Genomic DNA, 23,922 nt, shown 5'->3' on the forward strand with positions numbered 1-23,922 from the left:
CCTATTTCTTAAAGTATGTTTTCATAAAAGACAGACATGTCACAACTAACAGCATATATGCAGTACAATCTAAAAGGCAGCTTTTAGACAGCTCTCAGAATAGCAAGAGTCTCTCTCATGGATTGCCTGTGGTCAAATACAGATTGGTTTTTTTAACCCCTGGTCTTTGGTGAACTTCAGGGAAGAAATATGACAAAGTTTCTATTAACAATTCTTTTCCCATTTCTGTCAACAAGTTTAATCTGCTACTCACAGATAAAGCCAGAAGAGCTCCACAGCAGTGCCCCAATCTGCCTTCACTTTTAATATAGCACCTCTCCAACGATGCATTTTGATCTGAGTGGTACAGATGGTCCACTGCTTTCTGTGCCTCTGCAGGCCATCCTCCAATATTAAAGATGCTTAATCTGCAGTGCCTCTCATGAGAATTAGCTATGCCTCTTATTTTTTCCTAGATTACACATATGAACTTGACAAGTCTGGTCACTCCTGGTTTATATTTAGGAAAGTGCTATCAGAAATTTATGAAATGTTCTTTAGCTGTGGCATCTAGCTTTATTAAGCCCATGAAACCTCCTAGGCAGGCTGCTTTAGAGAAAGTCTGGTCCTCTTATCAATTCTAATGTGACACTAAGTCACATTACAAATGTTGAAGAGATAAAGCCAGACTTCAGTACATTTACTCTATTTATAAAAGAACTTAGCTGAGGGCTGTTCCCAAGTAGCATTTTACACCAAGGAAAGGCTTATTTATTACACTGCCCTCAGTAACTAATGTCAGTTCTACAGCAGCACAGGCAGGATGCACAGGGATGACTGATGACAGTTCCATCCCAGATGGTATTTTTAACATGGTATTGATTAGTATTGCTTGGCACAGATGTAACAGGCACTGTGTGTGCAAAATTAGTAACTGACAGTGGCTTGCACAGATTGGTGCTCCCAACTTCACTAATGCAAGTCCCAGCACAACTGTCCCGTGCATAAGCCCAGTGCAACTTCACTGAAATCAGGGAATTCAGTTGCTACAACATAACCCACAGCAGCATCTGACTCTTCCTATAAACAGAAAAGGTGCAAACACGTAACTAATTAATTCTGTAACTTCAGTTAATCCTGCTCTGAGTCTACTTCTAGGAAGCTGCTTCTGGTTACGATTACATTAAGTGGTTTAGGGTTTTTTTAAATAAGCATGCTGCAAACCATTACCCACACAATTGGCATGACAAGTTCAACTCGCCCAGCAGCCACCACAGAGCAGGGTAAGGGCCCCTGAGCCACACACTGGAAGGGCACAGTAGGGGCCAAGTGGCCTCGAGAAGCAGCACAGACCTGCTCTCAGTGTGGCTGGAACCAATGCCAGGTGTATTATTTAAGCAGACCTAGGTGTGCCATTTGTCCAAGGTTTAAATTCATTGGAATACGTGGTGCTGGAGCCATTCCCTAGCAACCAACCCAATTAAAACCACTCTGCCAGTTAAATGGATTCAGCTGTGCTGGCTGTTCTTTTAACTCCTCAGTCACTCCTATGCATCCAGCTCTGGTTATGATGCTCATTCCTCTCGCACTGAAGCTGTCGACCATCGTTTCAAATCATCACATTGCTTTTGTAAGAGACAAAACACACTTTTATATGTGGATTGGGAAGAACCTTGTTTGCAATCAAACAAGGTTCTCGGGGGAAGGCTGGTATCAACACTACTGCTGTAATCTAACAACATGCTGTGTTTGCTTATAGTTTTTCTACTTTCTGAATTTTTTTCCCCCAGGTAGTCAAAAATTTAAGAGAAAGTACAAAAATCAAATTCCCAGTGCTAAATGTGACTCTTGAAAATTGCAGTTGTGCCAATTTACCTACTATGGATAAAGCATTTTTATTGGCAAGTATCTACAATTTTTTAGAAGTCAGGAACAGACTTACTGGTGCACTGAATTACTATTCAGACACATTCTTCTGTTTCGCTTGCCTTATGCTGGTGAACTCTATACCAAAACTAAATATTTATCACAGAGAAGCCATACTCACATTACAAAATCTCATTCTATTTTGTAACTTTATTTTAAATAAAACAGAATTATAAATTAGTTATAATTTTCCCTAGGACTTGATATTTTAAAAAGTGTTTTAAGCAGCTCAATATACTTTCCATGAATCCATGCTATTCTTTCTGTTCACTGCTTGCATGTTACTATTAGAGCTTCCCAGTGACACACACAGAATTAATTAGTCCTTTGCTAGGTTAAATTGCTATTTGGATCCCCTAAATCCACAATAATAAACATGCTGTTCTGCACCACACGCAATAACCAGTAACAACTTCAAAGAAACGAAGAATTATTTTGGTATTTTACTTATTATCTTCACGTAATTATATGTAATGGAGATACTGCCCTTGACTTTAAAGATAATTATATTAACTTGTATTAAGTACAGTAATAACCACAGACTTTCACTTCTGAAGATACCACAGGGGAATGAACGCGAGTGTTTTAGGACAGAACAAGTAGGTAAAAACAGCTACCATTACACAGATACATTCTACCGAGTAAAGAGATCGGGGTTTTTTGTAGGAAAAAAGAAAGTCTCACTGCGTTCACAGAGATGCAGGCGTTCAGACACGGCCCCGTCCGGTGATGTGCCAACCGCGGGGCTGAGCGCTCCGGCACCAGCGGGTCTCTGGGGACCGCTCCCCGCACAGCCCCGGCCCAGCGCGGCTCCCTCTGCCCGCACGGCCGGGCCGGGCCGGGGCCGCTCCTCCTCCTGCCCCCGTTCACGGCCACCGGCGGCACCGAGGCCGGCAGGGCCGCAGCGGGGCGGGGAGGCTCCAGGGCAGCTCCCGGCATCGCCGCCAGCCTCCGCCCGTCCCCGGTCCGCACAGAGCTCCCTTCCCAGCCCGTGTGCCCAGGGCTCCCCGCACAGAGCTCCCGTGTGCCCAGGGCTCCCCGCACAGAGCTCCCGTGTGCCCAGGGCTCCCCGCACAGAGCTCCCGTGTGCCCAGGGCTCCCCGCACAGAGCTCCCGTGTGCCCAGGGCTCCCCGCACAGAGCTCCCGTGTGCCCAGGGCTCCCCGCACAGAGCTCCCGTGTGCCCAGGGCTCCCCGCGATGGCAGCCCGGCCGTGCCGCCGCCCCGCCGTGCCCAGCCCGGGAGGCGGGCGGGGGCTCCAGCCCTGCCCCGCAGCGCCCCGCACTCACCGCGGAGCCGGCGCTCAGCCCTGCCGGGCCCCGGCCCCCGCTCCCCGCGCCCACCCGCCGAGCCCGGGCAAGCGCATCCTCCGGCCGCGCTCGGGCAGCGCCCGCAGCCGCTCCCCGAAGAGGAGCGTTCAGAGGAAGCGCTCGGGCGGGTGCGGCCCCCGCTTCTTCTTCCTCCTCCTCCTCTCCCTTCTTTCTCCTTTTCCCGTTTAAAAAGTTCATTTACCTCGAGGATCCTCCTCCCGGGATTGACGCAATGCCCGGCGGCGCGCAGGGAGGAAACCTGTTCCACCAGCCCCCGGCTCGTTCAAAGTCCAGCGGCGGCACCGCGGCAAAGGCGCAGCCCGGAGCCGGGGGGGCCCGGAGCCAGCCCCCTCCGAGGGGAAGGGGCCGACGCTGAGCTCCCACCGGAGGCACAGAGCCTTTACCAGCGAAGGGGACAGTCCACGGACGGGTGGGGACGGGGAATTAATTGCCCCTCGTCTTCTCAGCTCTTCGTGTCTCCCATCGTTTGCGGAGCGCTGCCCCCTCCCCGCAGCGCTGCTGGGCTGAGCGGGGACGTGACGGACCCCGACGGGGCTGAGGGGCTGTGTCCGCCCGGAGCCCTGCACCGAGACCCTGCGAGGGAGAGCCCGATGACTTCCTCAGGTGTCGGTAACACAGACCCCGTTGCACCTGTGCAGCTGAAATTAAAGGCCCGGTACTCATCAGTAATTAAGAAAAGCCAAAGCTCTTAGAGATCGGGGCTGCAGGTGCTGTCTACACTACGTGCAACCAGTTACATTTTACTTCTGAAACTTCTCTGGGTAACTATCTAAATAGGTAATATCTTCAGTGTATTCTTTAAAGACCTCTTAAATAGGATATACTAGTACATTAACTTGTTAAGAAAACCATAAGAAACAAACACTTTCTGGCAGTATTCCCACGCTGACAGTGTCACATGCAGCACAGGTTACCTCAGAACTTCCTGACTCTTCTCATTGTATTTAATATTCTGTTCCATCTATGGATTTTTGCTTTAACACAAGCACTGGCTCCAATTACTCCATCCGGACTTTGCTGGAGAAGGCTAACAGTCTGGAACAATTTTTTATTGCTGCCTCTATTCTCGGCTACACACAGACAGACCCTAAATGAGCAAAAAAAAATGAAATGGCACAATTCCTCCAAACTGAGGTACCAAGTGGGCAGGAACGAGCAGTACGAGTGAAACACTGCATGTCAGTACAACCATGTCCACACTAGGGGCTGCAACAGCACAACTGTATTGGGATAAATAAGCCACTCCCTAACAGGGAGTTACGCTAATCACAGATCCACGAGCTGTGCCTAAAACAGGGGCTACATCTTGCTAACAGTCTGATAAAATCCTTTTATTGCTTTCCGAGATAACATTTGACCTTTTGCTAACAACTTTCAACTCACAATGAACCAATTTACAGACAATTAATTTTACAACACACACCTGTGAGCTACGATGTTCTGACTCTGCACATCTGAGACACGAATTAGTGTCAGATAAGGCAGCTGAGTCACCCTGAGCCAAACAGCCTCTCGGGCCAGGAACAGGACGAGGAATCCAGCATTCCTGTGTCTTAATCGCGAGCCAGCAGTTTGTCACCTGCAACACATCACCTCTACAAACTACCTCTACAGGGACTGCAAACAGGAACTACCAAGCCAAAGAAAACACAAAGCTATACAGTGGTCTGCATTTTCTAGCAGAGAAGACGACTGACAAGGTCCCTGTATTTCTAGAGCACTGTAAATGGGATTTTCCATTACAAGAAACACATGACCTACCTAACATAAAGCTACATTGTTGAGTTTTCATTATTATAAACTACAAGCAACAACAGATTATAAAACTAGTATTAGTGACACTGGTATAGCAATCTAAATTTAACTTAACATCACTGGAAAATCTGTCGCAATGGATCGCTCATTTCAACAAAAGGGTCTGTTCACCTCACAGGGAGTGCATGTAATTGCCATTACTGTTAATGGGAGTTATGTAAGTGCATTAAGAGGACAATATACCCCCTGGTCTGAGACAACCCTGCAAAGTGAAAGGTATTTCCTCTTCTAGAGAATGGGGTTTACATCTCATGCATTTCGAAAGAACTTGTTCTGGCACCGTTACAAAACAGGATGTGTAACAACTATTTGCATACTCGGTGAATGTTAAGTTAAAGCAGTTACTGATTTCAAAGTTAAAGCAGTTTACTGATTTCAGTTAGTTTGAGGGGTATTTGTGGGTTTATTTGAAGTCTAGGGCAATAAAATCATGTGAAATTACTGGTAAAACGAGATGGTCTGATAGCTTCTTCATGCAATGGGGAAGAAACTTTTTAGGTATCTACTTTTTAAACAGAACTAACTCACTACCTGGCAAAGGATTCCACTGGTGTCTATGGATCATCACAACTGATCGGGAGTTCAAAGACAAAATGAAAAACCAAGATCATTCCCTTTTGCTGCCACACCACCAGACCTTTTTCACCAAATAAATTTCAGATCTCTCTCACAGCATACCATTGAACATCATCTTGAATTTATTTTACCTCAAATGACAAATGTTGCTTATTATCTAACTAATTTGTCTAAGCAAACATCCTAGGATATATCTATTAAAGCTACGAGAAAACGTGGTCATTTCTTTAAATTTCATCACACATCCATCTACATTGTCAGCTACGTAAATTCCTCCAAAAATTTAATCTGCAGTTTCTGTGTCCACTTCACTCTGAAGCAGTGTGGCACAGGGTAATAAATAGAACAGTGCATGTAGGACTATGAACTAAACTACGGAGTGGCATGTAAGGGAGAACTACTTTGATCCACTTGGCAGACACTGGGGGTCCACAGCTTAAGCTTTCATCAGTTTTGAGACAACAGCTAAAACTCAGGGGTGTAACAAGCACTCATGGGGAACTGTCATGAGGGAAGGGCAGCATGTCAGTGATACAGAGAAGCAAACAAGGAGACAGTCAGAGAGAGTCCACAAGTCATTAAAAAACCCACCCCAAAAATAGAAGCTAGGCAACATGCCGTGTGAAGCATGTCTTTTTTACTGCTGCCAGATACATTGTGCTTTCAGAGCTCAAATATTGTTCTCATGTTACGTGCCACAGAAAAGAAGGGCTGGCTTTCACACTTCTACATACTTCAGCCAATGCCTTCTAATCCTCCTTCGGACTTGCTAATCTTTAGTTTAAGAGGAGCTCATCCCATGTAAACTTCTCACAATCTCATATTGATTTCTCCTCTTTGCTTTCATATTTTTTAATGCATGCATACATACATTCTCCGAGTCATCTTTAAAGACCTAAATATAAAACCAGCAACAGAACATAAATCTGATCTCCTTTGCTTTCCCTCAGTGTAAAGTATTACAGTAATCAGTCCATCACTACACTGATTACACTGGTCAGAGCCCTTGTATTACAGAATCACAGAACACCCTGAGTTGGAAGGGACCCACAAGGATCAGAGAGTCCAATTATTATGGCAGTATAGAGATGAATTTTTAACTACTTTAAACAACTGCATTTCAGCTGTATAAATTGTGTAAATACTGGTTCAACAACAAACCAGAACACTGCCAGGAAGGCACAAACAGCACGATATGCTGCACTCCTCGATCCCTCACATGGCATGTGTTTTATATGACAGACTCCAGCTCAATATGATTTTATGGGTAATTGCTTGACTCTTAAAGTCAAGTTGCACTTTCTATAAACGTGCTGTCGCATTATGGGGAAAAACTACAAAAATATTAAAAATTTAAAAATACTAACACAGATGGGAAAAGCAAAGGAGAAGGGAAAAAGAAAACATCCTTGCTTGTTTGAGCCAAATGCTAAGCATTGTACTCTTCTGTGTGAATGTATAGGATACTCTATGATTTTTGTTACAACTATAAGCTTACCATGCTTAATACAATTCTAGTTTAAGATTAATCAATTCTAGTTTCTAATTATTTTTTATCGGAACTCATAACAGTGAAAGCAAGTTATCAGCAAAATATTGAAGCAGCAGAGAGGATGGGGAAGATGTAACAGTAACAAAAGTAACACCTCCATGCACTGACAAAAGTGACAGCCTATCTGTTTGGACAAGCTCAAAAAAATCCTGGAATGCCAAACAGAAAATTATCAAACACTATTAGAATGATCCTGAAGTTCACATACAAAATTAATACATGTGTTCTGAGTCTTACTATTATTAAGACTCAAGGATGTATCTTAAGCACAGAGGATGTTAACTCAATGAACCATTGTTGGTCATTGAGCCCATAAAAAGAAACAAGAACAGTGAAAAAACACCCTTTACCCCATTTACAAATTATCCTTAAAACAGCTGCTTGTAAACCAGCAATTCTTTAATAATTTATTTTAATAAAGGATTTCTCTATTTATAAAGAGCTCAGATTTTTCTTTTGTACATCCTGATCTAATTTTCCTTTGTAGGCTTTCAACACAGTGCTCAGGCTGCCTCCTGTTCCAATGCCTGAATGTTGCATGGATATGGAGCAACAGGACAATGAACACCTTGTTTAAAATGATGATTAGCTGCAGTCTGAGCACAACTTGGCATGCGATGCAAAATGTGAAAGACTATTATTTTTTTACTAAAAAAAAATCTCTTAGAGAAGACAGCAGCCACTCCCCTTATCTAAATAACATTTCCTAAGAAAATAGTGAGGTATGTAATGATAAAATAGTCTGTGTCTATCTAAAAACAACTATGCTCCAATTTCAAAAAGATTTTAAAGCAGAACAATGTCTAATCAACTGACACAGGACGGACAGAGCAGCAGGCCTCACCCAAACAACACAGCATTCACTCTTCTCTGTGGCCCCTGTGCATTTAATGTTGGTGGAGGATGGATCTGTGTGACCACACTAGCTCCAGCAAAGCAGCCCTGGCACCCCCCAAGGTCACCTTCACATCCTGCCTCCAAATGGCTCACAAATTAGCACAAGTCTGTGTTATGTCCTTTTTGCCACATAAAAGTTTGGGTTGCAGTTTTTAGGTTCAGGTGAACGTGATGCACCTCCAGCAGAAGTACTTTCCTTCACAAAGACCTCTCCTGTTGTAGGCACAGAGTCCAAAGGGATGCACCTGTACTTCCCTTCCCTTAGGAAATCTAAGAGTTTACTTACTCTGCTTTTTGTTATTTTCTCTAATCATTACTGTTTAGCAAATCTGCCCCCTCTACCTGAAATACTTTAAACAATAATATAGATATCTAGATCTGACTGAATATTTACCTGAACTTCAAATATACCATTTCAAGAAATACAAAAAGAGCAAATTACACAATTGCCAGCATTTCACACACATGGAAAGTAATTTTCTCGTTTTCTTGCCTCAGTAGCACAAGTGAAGCAATGCTCATGGTGAGATGTGATACCTGTTATTAGATCAGCTGCTTCATATGGGAAGGAACAGACAGAGCCTCAGGCATATCAAGCACTTCTTCAGATCTGAAACAGAAGCAGCCACCTTCAAAGCTGAACTGCTCTGAATTTAACTATGGTGTTAATCAACCATCTGCAAGAAAAGTAGCTCCTATCTCTGATACAGGAAGGCTTGCTAACAAAGAAAGAGGAGACACAGTTTGGTCTGTTAAAATAACATAATAACTCATCTCCTGAAAAAAGCAGACTTATTACAGAGTGGGAATACAGGAGAAATCAGAAGATTACCTATAAACACAGTATCTCTAACAAGTCTATAATTTTTACCTTTTAACAGAGTCATGAATTTTAATATTAAAGCTCATCTTTTGAAGGTGCTTTGTGGATGTCCCTTGAGGGTCAGGACTGTTTCATCAGAAATAAGAGTAGTTACTTTATGAGAAATATTCACCTACCAGTCATTGGCATCTCTCATACTGATCATCTGCAAGGATCTTGGGGGTTTCTTGATGTACTTTGTGAAAGGTCATTTAGTGCATTTGGATATGCAGGTTATTTTCTCTGGAGAATACAGAGATCTATCAGCAAGAAGATATGCAGTTTTGATAGTGTCATGGTAGGTTCATTACTCTCAGTACAGGTAATGTATTGAGAGTAAAAGAAAGACTTAATCCATACCTTGTGCATTCTTAAAATACAAATTATTATACTTTTAGAGAAGTTGCTCTTTAATAACAGATGAACAATTCCATTTTTTCCTCCTAGGTCCCAAGGGCAGAGGCAGATATCTGGGCTTCACAACACTGTTGCATTTACTGGCCTAACAGTTTGCAGCTTGAAGCCTGTGGATCTCTGGGGCTCTGCAGATTAAATTTTTAGGCTACACTGTATGTAATCATTTGCTTTGCTTTGCTTCCCATAGTTTCTGTGCATGCCCCAGAGCATCACAACTACCCTGTGCTGCAGCTCCAGCTCTTACTGCACTGGGCAATACAGACATATTTCTGGGGTCCAGGATGAGGCAGAGAAAGGGGGAGAGGGAAAAGGACAAGAGCACAGGAGGGGTACAATGTCCAAGGAGACAAGAAACCTTCCCATATAACACACAGACCTCTACACCAACCACTAAAATGAAATGGGCCATCTGACAACTCAGGCAGACACATCCATACCGATGGCACAGTGGCCAAGTGCTCACGAAACATGGTGTAAAACAGTTATAAGAGGAAGTTTCAAAACTAGTAAATCCTAGTAAATATCTAGGATTCTGATATAATCACATAAATGCAGGTACTTATAACTTACTCAACTCCTGTCCATTTTGTGGGGAGAAAAAGGCAAGTAGGGAAATATCAATGTATTTATGATGGAAAGCTGTGATTCAGGATCTTGCTACAACAGTTGACAGGCAGTCCATTTACTCTGATCCCTTAAGGATCTGGACTGTTTTTGCTGGGATAGAGTTAATTTTCTTCATAGTAGCCAATCTGGTGCTATATTTTAGATTTGTGATGAAAACAAGTGTTGACAACATGCTGATGTTTTAGTTGCTACTGAACAGTGCTGACACAGCACCAAGGCCTTTTCTGCTCCTCACACTGCCCCGACAGCAAGTGGGGCTGGGGGTGCACAAAGAAACTGGGGCAGGGGGAAAATGGGACACACACAGCTGGGATGGATGATCCCACCTGACCAGAGGGATAGTCCACACCATATGGCATCGTGCTCAGCAATAAAATGCTGGGAGAAGAAGAGGGAAGGAAGGACATTTGGAATTATGGTGTCCAGCATTGCAGCCGAGTGCTCAAGATCCAAAAGAAAATATCTCATTTCAACGGAGTCCCTTTCATCAGTGCTTAACTGTAAGAGATCTTGAGAGACTAGAATGTTGATTTAAATTCAAGCACAATGCAGATTTATCTGTTGCAGGGTTGATAATAGGCAAGGTGATAACTCACTAAATTTGCATAGCTATACCAGTTTGTACCTAATTACAGCCTGCCTCGAGGATGCTGACATATTTGTGTCGTGTACACTCTCTTCAAACCACTGAGACACTCCACTGCTGCTAACAGCATCTGAAGTTAGAAAGCACTGCTCATCAGTTTTTACTCTGTGATCAAATCTGAACACCAGAGAAACCTCAAGGGCTTGTTCAGACTTTTGAAAATACTCCTTCCTTAGACTAGAACTTTTTTCTTCAAGCAGTACGTCTTTTCCCTCCTTCCCTTCTCTACAATTTCTGAAAGTTCTACTTTTTTCCCCACACATTCCCAGTTGTGAGCACGTGGCTGATGAACCTAGAGGTACAAATCATAAGTTGAGTGTGAGAATACTGCTGAAAATATGATTAATAAATAAAATTCTAGTGAATTTTAGGATAGCCTGAAAGGATCCAAGCAATAACAGAAGGGCTGACTTTAAGCTATTCTGCTAGTTCAGACATGTTCAAAAATGTTGCTGGGGTAACTTCATCCCAAGAAGCTCTGTGCTACATCAGGTATCACTTCTCCTCCCATAGTTCACCAGAATAAACCATGAGCTTCTTTCAATCTGGCAAAAAGACAGATCTAAATCTAGTTTATACTTCCAGAAAATCCAGTCATGCACAGATCTAATCTTAATGATTACAAATGCAATTTACAAGTGTCTTTCTTTTTGCTTTAAAACAAAGCTGGTGAGTGGGAGCATTTGCTTATCAGACCTAAATATAAGGTAAAGAGACTGGAACCATTTAGCAGGCAGGGTCACAATAGACCTTTTACAACTGTAACTCCATAGCAAGTCTTCTCAAAAAGTTACTGGCACATTTTTCTTCATTCAGTTTGCAATGTGCTGAGCTCCTTATCCTCTCACTGTTAAGCCTGACAAAAATGAATGCAGAGGAAAGTTCATTAGACCTGCCTCAGTGACTGTAACAGCAATGAACTGTGGCGAGTTAGAAGCTGAAGTTTTAGTACCTTGGATCAGTTTAGTGGAAAGGAGCAACAAAATAATGTGGCAAATGATTACAGAACAGTTATAGGCAGTATTAACTGAAGATGGATTTTTAAACCTTACGTTGTCTAAGTGCTTCTGATTTAAGACACGCACCAGCCCCCACTTGGCCCCTTTTCTGTGTCAGCCCTGGGACATAAACAATGTTATTTCCATGCCTTTCCCCACACTACTTTTAAATGAGACACACAACCTGACAGAAAAGGCCCAACTGCACTGCCCTGAGGCAGCACACAGGAAATTGCAGGTTATGCTTAGCAACACCATTACATAAGATCAGAATAACCAACCTCTTTCATTTTTACAACCTGAAGCACACTGCATTTCAAAATAGTCCAACAGCTCATTCTACACACGTGATGATGAATCCTTCTGCAATTTAGGCCTCGGAACATTTTGCACCCTGTCTGACACATTATTGTAGCCTAAGGGTTGCAGGAAGGATGGCTATTCCTGGGGGCACAATATCAGCTGCACACCAGGCGGATGTTGGGAGCTACAATGAAGCATAATCCCACCATCTCTACCAGAATAGAGCATTACACGTTCCCTCCCTGACCTACAGCTCTAAAAATAAATGCTGAGTGACTTGAATAGCTCTGCAGCAGTTCCTAAGGTTAAAAGACTGAACCACAATAGACGAATTAAATACAGCATTGTGAATTCTTCAAGTGCAATTAAAATGTGAGTAATATGCAGCTTTCATTTTCACATGCTTTCATACATACCAATACTCAGACAATGCTGCAATTCAATATTAAATGCACACATGACAAACAGGTAATACTCAAGTGTCATACTATCTTGATCTCAATGAAAAAAACCCTCTTTGAAAATTTGGACAATGTTCCCATGCACTTAGAAACTATTAAATTTTAACAACTCCATAAATCAACAGTGATGCATCCTCAAAAACTTGTAAATACTCTCCAGCACCTTTGATATTTACAGTTTTATTAATACTTCTTTTTACCTTTTCTGATGTAGTAGTACATACAGGAACAGTCTTACCACAACCTACCAGACAGATCAAGCAGATTATCAAACACTTAATTCTAGGGAACTTGGATGAAGTCTGAGTGGGTGCCTCAGTGAGCACCTTCAAGCAGAAAGCTTGTTATCATTTTAAATTATTGTTTCAGAAAAAACAGGCCGAAAAAGGAAATAAATATTGCTAGACAGGGGAGTCAAGTAGACCCAGATAAAAAATATTAATAGGAAGAACAGACAGTTAGATCTAGATAAGTGAGTACAGGAAGTAGTTGGTAGCCTGGGCTTCCTCCCTCTAGTTAGCCATTAAAGATTTTCTGTGAAGGAAGAGGTCAGGAAAATAGACAGTATCAAATATACACACAATGTTTTAGACTACATAGAATGTACTTAAGAATGGAATAGTGTCATCTTAGTTCTTCTGGTTTTTAAAGAAGCACTGCTACACATCAGAAAGTTATATGTAAGATTCAGTGTCCTTATCAAAAGTTTCAGAGGCAAACAGGAAAAAAATAATCAGGCAAGACTTAAGAATTTTGTAATTCTAAAGCCCTGGTCCCCAACAAACCAGTTCAAGCATAAGAAGAAACAGAGGCAGTACAGACTGAGGCTCTCAGTTCTCAGCAGTGACACAGTTCTGCTAATTTACCAGTTAGCAAAGAACCCTCCTCATCAGACCTGCTATTCTTGTGGCCAACAACTCTTACCCATTTTTTCAAGGGAGGCCAGAATAAGAAAAAGGTGGTTCCCTGTTCAAAATCCCAGCATGATCCATTAGAAAGCAGCAGTACCTAAAGACTGCTTCGAGCAGCTAAGAAGAAGGTGCAAAATATTTGCATGTAATGCTATCCACCTCATTTCACATCCATATCAACATAAATAATGACACACATGCAGAGCAATGGGGAATGAGGATAAATAATGACACACATGCAGAGCAATGGGGAATGAGGATCAAGAATTCCTGATTCCTCTACTTTTTCTGACAAAACTTTTCCCTGGTCTGAAAAATTCACACCTCACCTCTATCAAAAACAAAGGGCACCTCAAACTTCTGTTTTACAATAAAATCTCATCCAATACATCCCTGAAATAAATAAGTAAAGAAATAATCTACTGAAACCAAGAACTGCATTGCACATCCACCTCTCCACCTAAAGAGAGGATGAATAAGAGAATCCAAGCTAAAAGGACAACTACTTATGTGAGAGCACACTGAAAGGTGCTAATTATCCTGATCTGAACAGTGTAAGAATCAAGCAGCAACAGAATGGCTTCAACACTTAAAAAAAAAAAGGTTCTAAAATCTGAGCCACTGAAGTTCAGCAAACCTGATGGCCACCAGGCTTGCTGCACTCTGGGACATGACAAATTGTGTCATCTTTCCAATACACTTGCTCCAGGTTCCTACACAAGTAACCCATTTCTAGAACACCCAGAAACAGTGTTTCCAGCACAAAGCTCATATCAGCTCTACTTCCCTGATGTTCTCTCATCCTTATCTGCCAAAGCAAAGGCCTTATCAGAATGCCCTGACAAGCCTTTATCCATATTCAAGTCCAGTATTTTCACATTTTTCCCCCACTATTTTTATTCTTCAGTTCTGTTCACCTTTCATTGTTCTCCAGTACATTTGTATGCTCAGAGTATGCTAAATCCATGAACTTTCACCTTAAAAAAAAGATGAAGAAAAAGAAGTATTCTACACAGAACCCACATTGTGTAAGCTCATATTGTTCCAGTTAGACCTTAATTCAAATTACAGCTTTTTTAGGAGACACTAGCTCAGAGATTTCTGAATTGTCTAATAGGAAAAACTGTGTGTCTGAGCACCTCTGCCCTTTAGAAAAATACATTTCTTTAGAATTATGTATGAACATAAAACTTAAATGAACTACAGACCTAACTCCTAGAATACAAGATTTCATCCTCACTCATTGCATTATACTTCAAAACTAAGCAAATTTCAAGCCTTTGATGCTGCTTGCTCTATTTCTTGGGAAAAAAAAAAAAAAGGTCCAAACTCTTAATTTCCAAACTAAGAAGCACCTGAAAAGTAAAAATCTGTAGCAGAAGGTACTTTCAACACATCACAAAACTCAAGCAGTAAGGCTGCAATTAGTATTTTATTCTGAGCTCTGCACACCAAGTCTGACTGCAGGCAGGGACCTGCTCACCTAAATATCTGCAGGGAGATGTTAAAATGAGTCCTGCTAACACTTATGGCAGCAGCTTATATTCATCACAGCAATGCACTCTCCTCAGCACCACTTCAGAAAGACCAAATAATGGCTTACTGACAATTTTAAGAATAAAAAAAACAACCTTTGAAGTTTTATTTCTGCTTGCATGTTTTCCATATCTGCCCTAAATCCAGTCGGGTTTATCCATGCAAGCTCTGTGGACAAACCTAACTGAACAGTGTGACTGAGCAGAGAGAGTTATACTATTATATGGTATATGTATGTTATAGGGGGTTTGAACTGATGCAAACCTAGGAATTAAAAAAAAAATCTTCTTGAAATCCTGTACATCTAGTGAAATTAAGAAAAAAAAAAAACAACCCAAACGAAGTGAATCACACAGTCTGCCCTGTGAACCTCTCCAGGAACAAATATCATCACATGCTGCACTGTCCAAGGAAAATAAGGCATCTACAAGACTGCTTTGAGCTTTCAAAGGAAACATCCACTGACAAGATCAATAAATGAGCTGAAGTTTATTGGTAAGATATTCTGCGAAACTCTAGCCTGGAAAATTCCAGCACAGAAGAAACGAACCCCCCTTGGCAAAACCACTCATTCCTGAAACAAATTAATAGGGAAAAAAAAAAAAAAGACGAAAGGGACAAATCACAGAACAGCAAGGCACATGTATTTAAGAAACTGCTATTAAAAATAAATAAATAAACAAATAAAAAGGAAGGTTTGGGCATTATCTTTTTTCTTAAACAGCTTAAGCCAGAAAGCTTTTTACTTCAAAGAAGCACCACGTGCCAATGCTTCTTTAAATAAATGAACCTGATACTGCATATTTATCAGGCACTCTAGGGATTTGTAGGGCAAACACATGGCAGATATTTTAGAGAAAATATCCTAATCTGTTTATACTCCTAGAAACCCTGTTGCAGTGAGCAGGCCTTGCAGCAGACAGATGACACACACTGGCCTTACAGAGCAGCTGTGGAGCCCTCCACGACAGATTATGGTTCACAGTCTTACCCAGAAAATTCATCTGATATATTTCCTAATTTTCTTGGAATGCCTACAATCAGGAGTCTTCTCATCTTAAAATAAAAAAGAAAATGCAGCAGAAGCCTTGCTGGGGGGTTGGTTTGTGCAGAAAGCCACACAGAAAGGAGATAATTCAAACTATATTGTTTGTCCTCCAGCCTCGTTTGTAATCAAATTACACAAGAGCAGAGGCTCCATCTTTTTATGCATTTCTGTGGGACTCAGAATCCCGAAGCCTTGAATAAAATACAGTCTCTTTTGGCTCTTCTGATTTATAAATTAATCATTTAGAAGAGAAAACACTACCAAAAAAATGCTAACAGATGTGCAGTGTAATGCACCTGCAAACAAAGCAAACCATTTCAAAAGCCCTTTGAAATGCACTCATATTTGTTAGAATGGAGCCTGATATGCCAGGATTGCATTTTTGCACATACCTGTCATTTCCAGCAGCACTCAGCACTACACTGGCTGAATCAACTCCTGCATTCCTCATCAATGCACACGTTTGCCTGTGAAGTGTCAGGCTGTTTTCATGATTTATTTATTTCAAGTCATTTGGTAGTAGCTAGAAAGTCAATAGGTGAATGTTAAAATGATTTTTTTCTTAATTATTTAAGGCTTCAGAAGATTAAAAGAAGTCTTAACATGAATTGAGCATTCACTAAATAATGCTCCAAGAATAAGAACCCCTACAGTCTCTTTAAAAATAAATAAGCGACCTGACAAGTTCACTTTGAGAATAACCATCAGGATAGCCAAGATTCTGAGGAAAACACTGCCTCTCCTGATATAGGTTCCTACTGTTACATATTGACTAAAAACCATTGATATTGGTGCCCCAACACTGACAGACAAGCAACAATGAAGACATCTGGCCACCCTCTAGGAGCCTTCGGCGTTGAAACAACGTCCACAGCGTGATTAATGGAACTGCACTCATGAAAAAGTGCTGCCACCATTAGGGATTTCTGAAACAACATCTGTTCCAACATGGTTTTAATGCCACTGAGGTCAGCTTTGAAATGTGTCACCTGAACACCAGGAACTCCTGAAGCAGCTCCTGAGAGACAAACAGCCATGAAGATGCAGTTGACATTCAACAGCAAAAGGCATCTAGCTTGGAACCATCCTGGGTTTGAAGGTTTGGGCCAACCAGTAAAACAATGTAATGAACTGCAATGAAGTTGGCTCATAAAGAGTACATGGAGTGAGCCTCTCCTAGTAAGATGAGCTAAATAAATTGTTATTGAGTACATAAAATGTCATTGCCTGCGAGGACAGAACAGCGTAAATCGATCGAACGCTCAATCTACTCTACAGAGAAGTACATTAGCACAAAACCTTGTCAATCAGAAGTTCTGCAAGTTTTATTCCAGATGAGCTGATCAACAATGTTTACAGAAGGAGAAATCTCTTACCTAACACAGTGTTAGAACTTTCTCTTGAGTATAGCAATACCTTTAATTTTAAAGAGAGGTTTAGACAGTTCAGAACGATGCCAGAACTGATCCAGCAGCAACTTCCCACATGAACAAGGCCAGCACAGACAAATTTTAACTTGCTCTCCCAGTCACCACCTGTGTCTCGTGCTTTCTCCAGGAATGTCAGTAGGGGACTTCAAGGAAGGAAATTCATTTCATATTTTGTCAGAAATTTCCAGAATGTCCTGTATACCAGCTGCTGAGTGATTTTAGTACCTTGCTTGCAGCGATTTTGAGACCATAAGTCATTTTGAGAGGAGCAGCATGAAGAGGATAATTGGCATGGTTGCCATGTTCAAGATTTCATGAAGCCTTTCAAATAAGCAATAAGGGTTCTAATATGATGTAGAAACTATTTCCCATTGTGCACAGAAAGAACTTGCCTTGAGGAGAGACAAGATATAACATACTTTATGTGCACAGGGGAAAGAATCAAATTCAACTTTCACAGGCGGTGACAATCACAAGTTTGGTGTAGTTTATCTAGGATTGAACTTCCCTGTGCCCCTCTGAATCCAGATACATAAAAAGGGGTAGAAGAAGCCTCAAGATAAAGGTGAAAAAGGTCTTCCCTCTCAGTGCATTATAACAGACACAAGGTCCCACAACATGGAACTGCTGGCAGGGATGAGCACATTATCCTTCATGGAGTGTCACAGGCTCTCTCCAGCTCCCCACACCTGACATTCAGAGTCAGAGGGTTAAAGAAAACCTGTAATGTTGTACTAAAACCACAGAAATACCAGCATCACAGAGTAGGAATGGGAGTTAAGAAGGTAAAAGTCCTCTATCCTGATCTCTTTCTATCTGTCTCAAGTCTGTAAACTGGTGATTGTTATTCAGTGTCTGTGTGAGAAAGGGCAGTTTGCACAGAATCAGTGTGTGACCTCAGGAAAGGTAATTCTCTATTTTTCTGTTTCTCAAACTCTGAAAGTCAAATATAATGTTTGTGGTTTTGTTTTTTTTTTTAAATAAAACTGGTTTTAAACTATAAAATTCCATTTTAGCTACTGCAAGATCCTCCAAGGGAGTTTGAATAAGAAACCTTTTCTTTCACAATGCTTGAGGGAGGAGATTCTGCATTTTAAGGAGTTCCTCTCAAGCAGTGACAGCCTGAACTGGAGTGTACACCCCAGTGGCAGTATGTTATTCACCTAAACCCAGAGTCACTTGGAAACCTAAAAAATGTTTTCCTGTTTATATGTCTAATCCCCTGATGATTCAGCTGCACAGGGAATGAAGAGTTCATATACCTTTCATTTGGTCACAGACTGCCTGAAGCACTCACTCTTTATACTTTAATACAGAGCAAGCCCATACAGAGGAAAGACAGACATTCCTTTTGCCTGGCCAGACTCTAAACCCCCAAAGCAAGGGCCTGTGGAGTACAACTTGGATTGTTCTGTTACATCCCAATACTGGGTTTCACGGGTGGTTGAAGCATTTCTGCAAAGTGGTATTTGTGGCAGATCCTAAGGCAGAACACTTCGAGAGCTGCTGTGAGAAGAAAAGCCACAAAATAAACTTTCCTCACAACAGGAAGAGAGAATCTGTTGTCCAATTCTGATGTCCCTTGCTTGGCAGCTTTGGTCTGTCTTTGCAGGGCCCAGTGCCATGAGATGTTATCTCTGCTCTAGGGAAATCCTTCTGTGAGATTTTCACATGCAGGCTGAGCCTCACAGAATGGAGCTGTGAGGAGTTCCACATGCCCTACTCAAAAGTCCATTTCTAAGCCCCGAGAGCCCTCTGACTCAGCTCCAGGCTTTGTCATCTTCTCTGCTGCTGCAGTGAGGCACAGAGATGAGGTACCAGTGGAATGGGGAGCAAGAGTTCTCTAGACCCTTTTCATCTGAGAAGAAAGCTTATACAAGAAGTCAATGCTCAGTAAAACGAATAAAGGCTAAAAGACAGAATGAGTTAGAAAAGCTCAGCGGGCAACATATTCCACTGCTGGAGGCAGAAAATCTGATGCCCTGAGCTGCAGTATGGGCAGAAAACAGTCCCAAAATCTTATATCAGGAGTATTGGTGGTGTTAGTTCACTGACTGAGAAAAGATCAACTCAAGAATGTCTGCTAGAACATACTCGTCCCAGCTACATTCCAAACTGGCAGAAAGACAGTAATAATTAAGAGGGATCACATAAATCTAAACTGTGGGTATAGACAGTAAATAGCAATAAATCCATGTGTTTAGATCCCTTCCCTTAAAACAGCTCCAAAATGCAGTAAAAGCCAGAAAATGGAAGAGAGCATCAGGCACAGAATGAGAGCCAGCAAGAAGCAACAGACTGCACGTAATAAAATTGAATATGGTGCAGTTCCCATTCAAATGGACCTCAGAGTGTAATGATGCGACCTGACTGATCATATCAAACATAAATGAACTGCCCAGGAACATGGATATCACCCTACTCAGCAGAATTAGCAAGCAAGTCAATCACAGCCTTTGTTTGTGCCATCTTCCTTCTCCTCACTGGTAGAACACCCTCTCTGACAGTGCTTTTGCAAGCTCTTTAAGAAAGCTTCTTTTTATTTCTTGCACTGTAGTTCAGTCAAGAATGGAAAAGAAATAAAAGGGGGATTAACTACTTGGAGTAACTGGGAAACACCTCAGGATAAAAGTTCTGTTCTTCCAAGGAAAAAGGGTTAAAATTAAAATAGTTGATTTTAAAATTAAAATAGCTGATTTTAATGTGACTGAAAGATCAATACCAGACTCCATGGTAAATTAACAGCATGTGTAATGATGAGATTGCTGCAAGAATGCTGAGGCTGGGCAAGAGATCTGGGGATCCAAGGTGGCTGCAGGCCACTCTACACCAGCTCCCCGACCTCACTGACAAAGTGAATTAAGTATCAGAATCACCAGATGAAATTAAATGTACAGCACTCTCCAGTTTCACAGAGAAGACATAAATCCTTCAGAACAGATCTGTGTAAGCTAAGTGGATTCCATATAATTATGGAAGACACACGTATGTATAAGGTAAGTGGATTCCAAGTACTGGGGGTAAGGAGAGTACAAAGGAGGAATAGAGCAGAGAAGGAATTTCTCTGAAGAGCTAACAGGTCATGTGAAACACAAGGAGCAAAGAGATCTCAAAGTTAAAGGGATTTTATTTTATAGGGAAGAAGCAAGGAAGCACAGAAGAGACATGATGGTGAGAATAAAACCCAGAAGAGTGATGACACATCTCATTAAAAACCACAGGATGAATTTGAGCATCTAGAATGTAACTGTGCAAGAAGTTGATACTGAAAACTAAGATAATGATGAGTTCCTGAACTCAGAATAGTTGAAGTTACCCAAGACTTCTCATACTAAAGACAGAACAAGTTCTAACACCAAGCTTTCCTTTATTCAAAGACAGAAAGAAAAAACAAACTTCACCACTGCTCTATTTTTCATACTGAATGAAGAGCCTTTACAAGTCTTTTGTTTGCCAAAAAATGCTTCTTTACAGAAAGAGGTGGCTGTAGCCCCATATCTATGGAGATGTTGCTCTGTGCTGCAACACAGTCTGTCAGGACTCCCTCTATTACATCTGCCCCAGGGAAAGATTTCCATGCTTCTCTGAGCTGGTTCCCACCCACACACTATCAGAAATTGAGACACATTTTGCTGTGTAGGAATGGCTTTGAGATACCTTAGGTATTGCTCTTTTTCAGGCTGCAAATTTAGAACTCCTAAAATAGAGAATTTCAACTGAAATGCACAGCACTGCTTCCTGCAGAAGGTGGGCTGTCCCAGGTTTTCTTCTCTGACATGGACAACTTTCAACTGCAAGAGGCTACAGCTACAAACAGCCAACAAAACTCTCCTACTTATATAATAATGGCACACATTGCTGTGGATTTTCATCTTTGGTTAACAAGGAAAATGGTCCTGTCTCTAGCTAGTCTTCTCCATTGTCATTAGCCAAACACTAGGCACTGTTAAGCATCCAGCATTAAATTTTTCCCATCATCCCATAAAAGCTCTAGCTTTTAAATTATCTCCTTTGCCTTATATCCTTGATAAGTTCCTCTTTTCACTTCTTTAGCAACATTCCTTTCCCCCCCCATTTCAGTAAGTGTAATTACCCTCTTACAAAACCATTTGAACAGTGGCATCTTTGTACACACATTCATAGTAATCAATACTGGCTATTTTTTCTTCTCTGCCAACACTCTTGACAACTTGAAACTCTACAAGAAGCACCAAATTTTAACTCCAAAGTTTATGTACTGATCCCTTTATGCAGCATGTATTTTATACTCAGAATAACTGGACCACAGCAGACAGTGATGAGGAGGTAAGATTTCTTTCATTGCATTTTAAACTGGCTGCAGCAGATGCCTTTTTTTAGTCCTTGGAAGATTGATGATTCCATTATTTGTAGTACTCAGCAATAAATCTCCGAGTTTAGGCTAAAGTGAGCACTTTTCCCTACTTTGTGTCTTCCATTACACTGTTATTCATCATGTTTAATCATTCATTTACCTCTGACTGCTACTGCACTTCGGGAGGACTGGTACATTATTGATTTTTGACTTTTACCCTTTAGAAGCTGGGTAAAGGGCTTTGCAGCTGCTTAATCAAAAGTGACATGACCAGGGCAGGGGAGCTGCAGACCTCAGGAAACAGCAGCTAAACAACATGTCAAGTTATGATAAAATGAAATTAAGAGTCAACAAAGAAAGCAAATTATAATCAACTGAAAATTGTAGCAGATAACCTCGAGAGACCACAGAGTACAAAGCACTCCTCTGCCTTGCAAAACACATTGCTAAGAAAGAGGAGACTAAGATTAAGCAGGAAGTTACAACTTCAAATTCCCACAAAAAGAAAAATGCAAAGCCATGTCCTGTGACAGACGTGCCAGACAATGTAATTTGGTTCAAGTTGATTCTCAGTTACTTATAAAGTGTGTCCCTCAAACAGAGGGAGCATCATTTCAGCACCCCACGAGCAACCACAGCAAGAATAACACTGTAATATTTGGACAGCTGGCTTCTTTTCTGCTTAGCAAAAACAGATTTTACAGAAAGTCAAAAAACTCCATCCAGATCTTGAAAAGAGTGCATACAAACCCTTAATTTCTGCAACAATATCTAGCAAATTAGGCAATAAACAATAGATGTAAGTAGTTATCAACTCCATGTCAACAGCATGGTAATGTTGGTTTCATATTTTTGAAGAGAGGTAAAAAAAATAAAAGCATAAGATAGTGCTTAAAATTGTCCATCTCCTTGTATAACCCAGCTATAAGTATGTTCTCTCTTTAGAGAGGAGAACTAAAAGTGTGAGGATGTGTGGCCTTAAAAATAAAAAAGCTCAAGTTCCTATTGCTCTTTCATGGAACCCTCAGCATCTTTTTTTGTGACCCTTGACATCCTGTTTTGTCCTGCTTGTTCTAAGTTATGCAACCCAATTCCACTACCCTCAGTGTAGAACACAAGAACCAGAGGAAATCAAATTAAATTATCAAGCAATATGTTTCATTAATACAATGTTTATTTTTTTTCCACATATCAAACTATGAAAATGTGTAACACACTGGCAGAAGATATTCTCAAGAGCAAACTACATGGACCAGGAAAACTCCCTTCTTTGTTGAGCACCTCACTAGCTCAGATCCTGCATTTTTTCTGCAATAAATGGAGGGGAGAAAGAGGGAATGGGACTGTAACTAGTGCCAGTATATGAAAGTATATAAAAAAATTCACATCACTAAAGCTAAAAATTAGTTCTCATTACAGGGGAGAAGTGGAAGTCACTGCTTTGCACCCATGAAGTCTCAGTGTGCACTCTGCATCCACACCACTGACCTGCAGGTGACTGTTTGTGCCATGGTTACCATGCACAAGTAGGTCAAGTCACATGCCACTGACCACTAATATCTCCAGCAGGTGATTAAAATCATATATTTTGGCAAAGGCCACCGCAAACATCCCAGTATAACTTATTTTATTGTAAGTGAAACAGAAGTGTGGAAGGTGTGTGACCCACAGCATGACTTTAACGTGGCTCAAAGAATGCAGGTGGAGGAGTTGTGACCTGCAAGGTGGCACTGCTGCAGGGGAACTGCTGTCCCCTGGCTATTTACCTCAGAGATCACAGATAAATGAAAGGGAGGCTGACCTCTTGGAAGGTGATAAATGACACAAGAAGCTCAAGAAAGCAAAATCAATACTGATGCATCTTTAAACATAGCACACAGAAGCCTCCATGTGTGCAAACTGTGTGGGGTAACTTGCCTGGCCAGATTTCCACCTGTCTGGCAAAAGATACTCTCAAGAAAAGAGGGTCCTTTGGAAGAAATTTGAAATGGAGTATTTCATGACTGTACCACAGACACAAATTACTATATTTTGTTCAGATTTTCAAAGCCTTGCTCTGTTATACCAACAGGTTCTCTGCACTGCCAATTTCTCACATCATGTATATACAACTGTAACACAGGAAAACAAAATTACAGTCTTGCTAAACCAGTAAGGTTTACCAGCTCTTCTATCAAAACCCTTTCAAAAAGGCAAGTAAAAATATGAAGTGAAAGAAATCAAATTCAGAAAATGCTACTGCTCATACACTGTAACTCATGTATAGCACACTTAC

General features: G+C 41.3%; 1 protein-coding gene across 10 annotated transcripts in view; it reads right to left on the minus strand.

The window, feature by feature from the left end:
• SULF2 (sulfatase 2) overlaps positions 1–23,922 on the minus strand; it is a 117,024-nt gene that overhangs the window by 60,042 nt on the left and 33,060 nt on the right. For 2 of the 10 annotated variants that reach the window (XM_051802759.1, XM_051802756.1), the window contains exon 1: positions 3,194–3,377. The exons of 6 other annotated variants lie outside the window; for them this stretch is intronic. The gene's annotated coding sequence lies outside the window, so the exon portion shown is untranslated. Of the gene's footprint in view, positions 1–3,193; positions 3,378–3,416; positions 3,513–23,922 lie in introns of those variants that run through there. 2 more of the 10 variants (XM_051802750.1, XM_051802748.1) reach the window with 2 other exon arrangements.

The sequence above is a fragment of the Manacus candei genome, unplaced genomic scaffold, assembly GCF_025592945.1.
Source record: "Manacus candei isolate 608988 ecotype Guabito, Panama unplaced genomic scaffold, ASM2559294v1 h1tg000057l, whole genome shotgun sequence".
NCBI lineage: Eukaryota > Metazoa > Chordata > Aves > Passeriformes > Pipridae > Manacus > Manacus candei.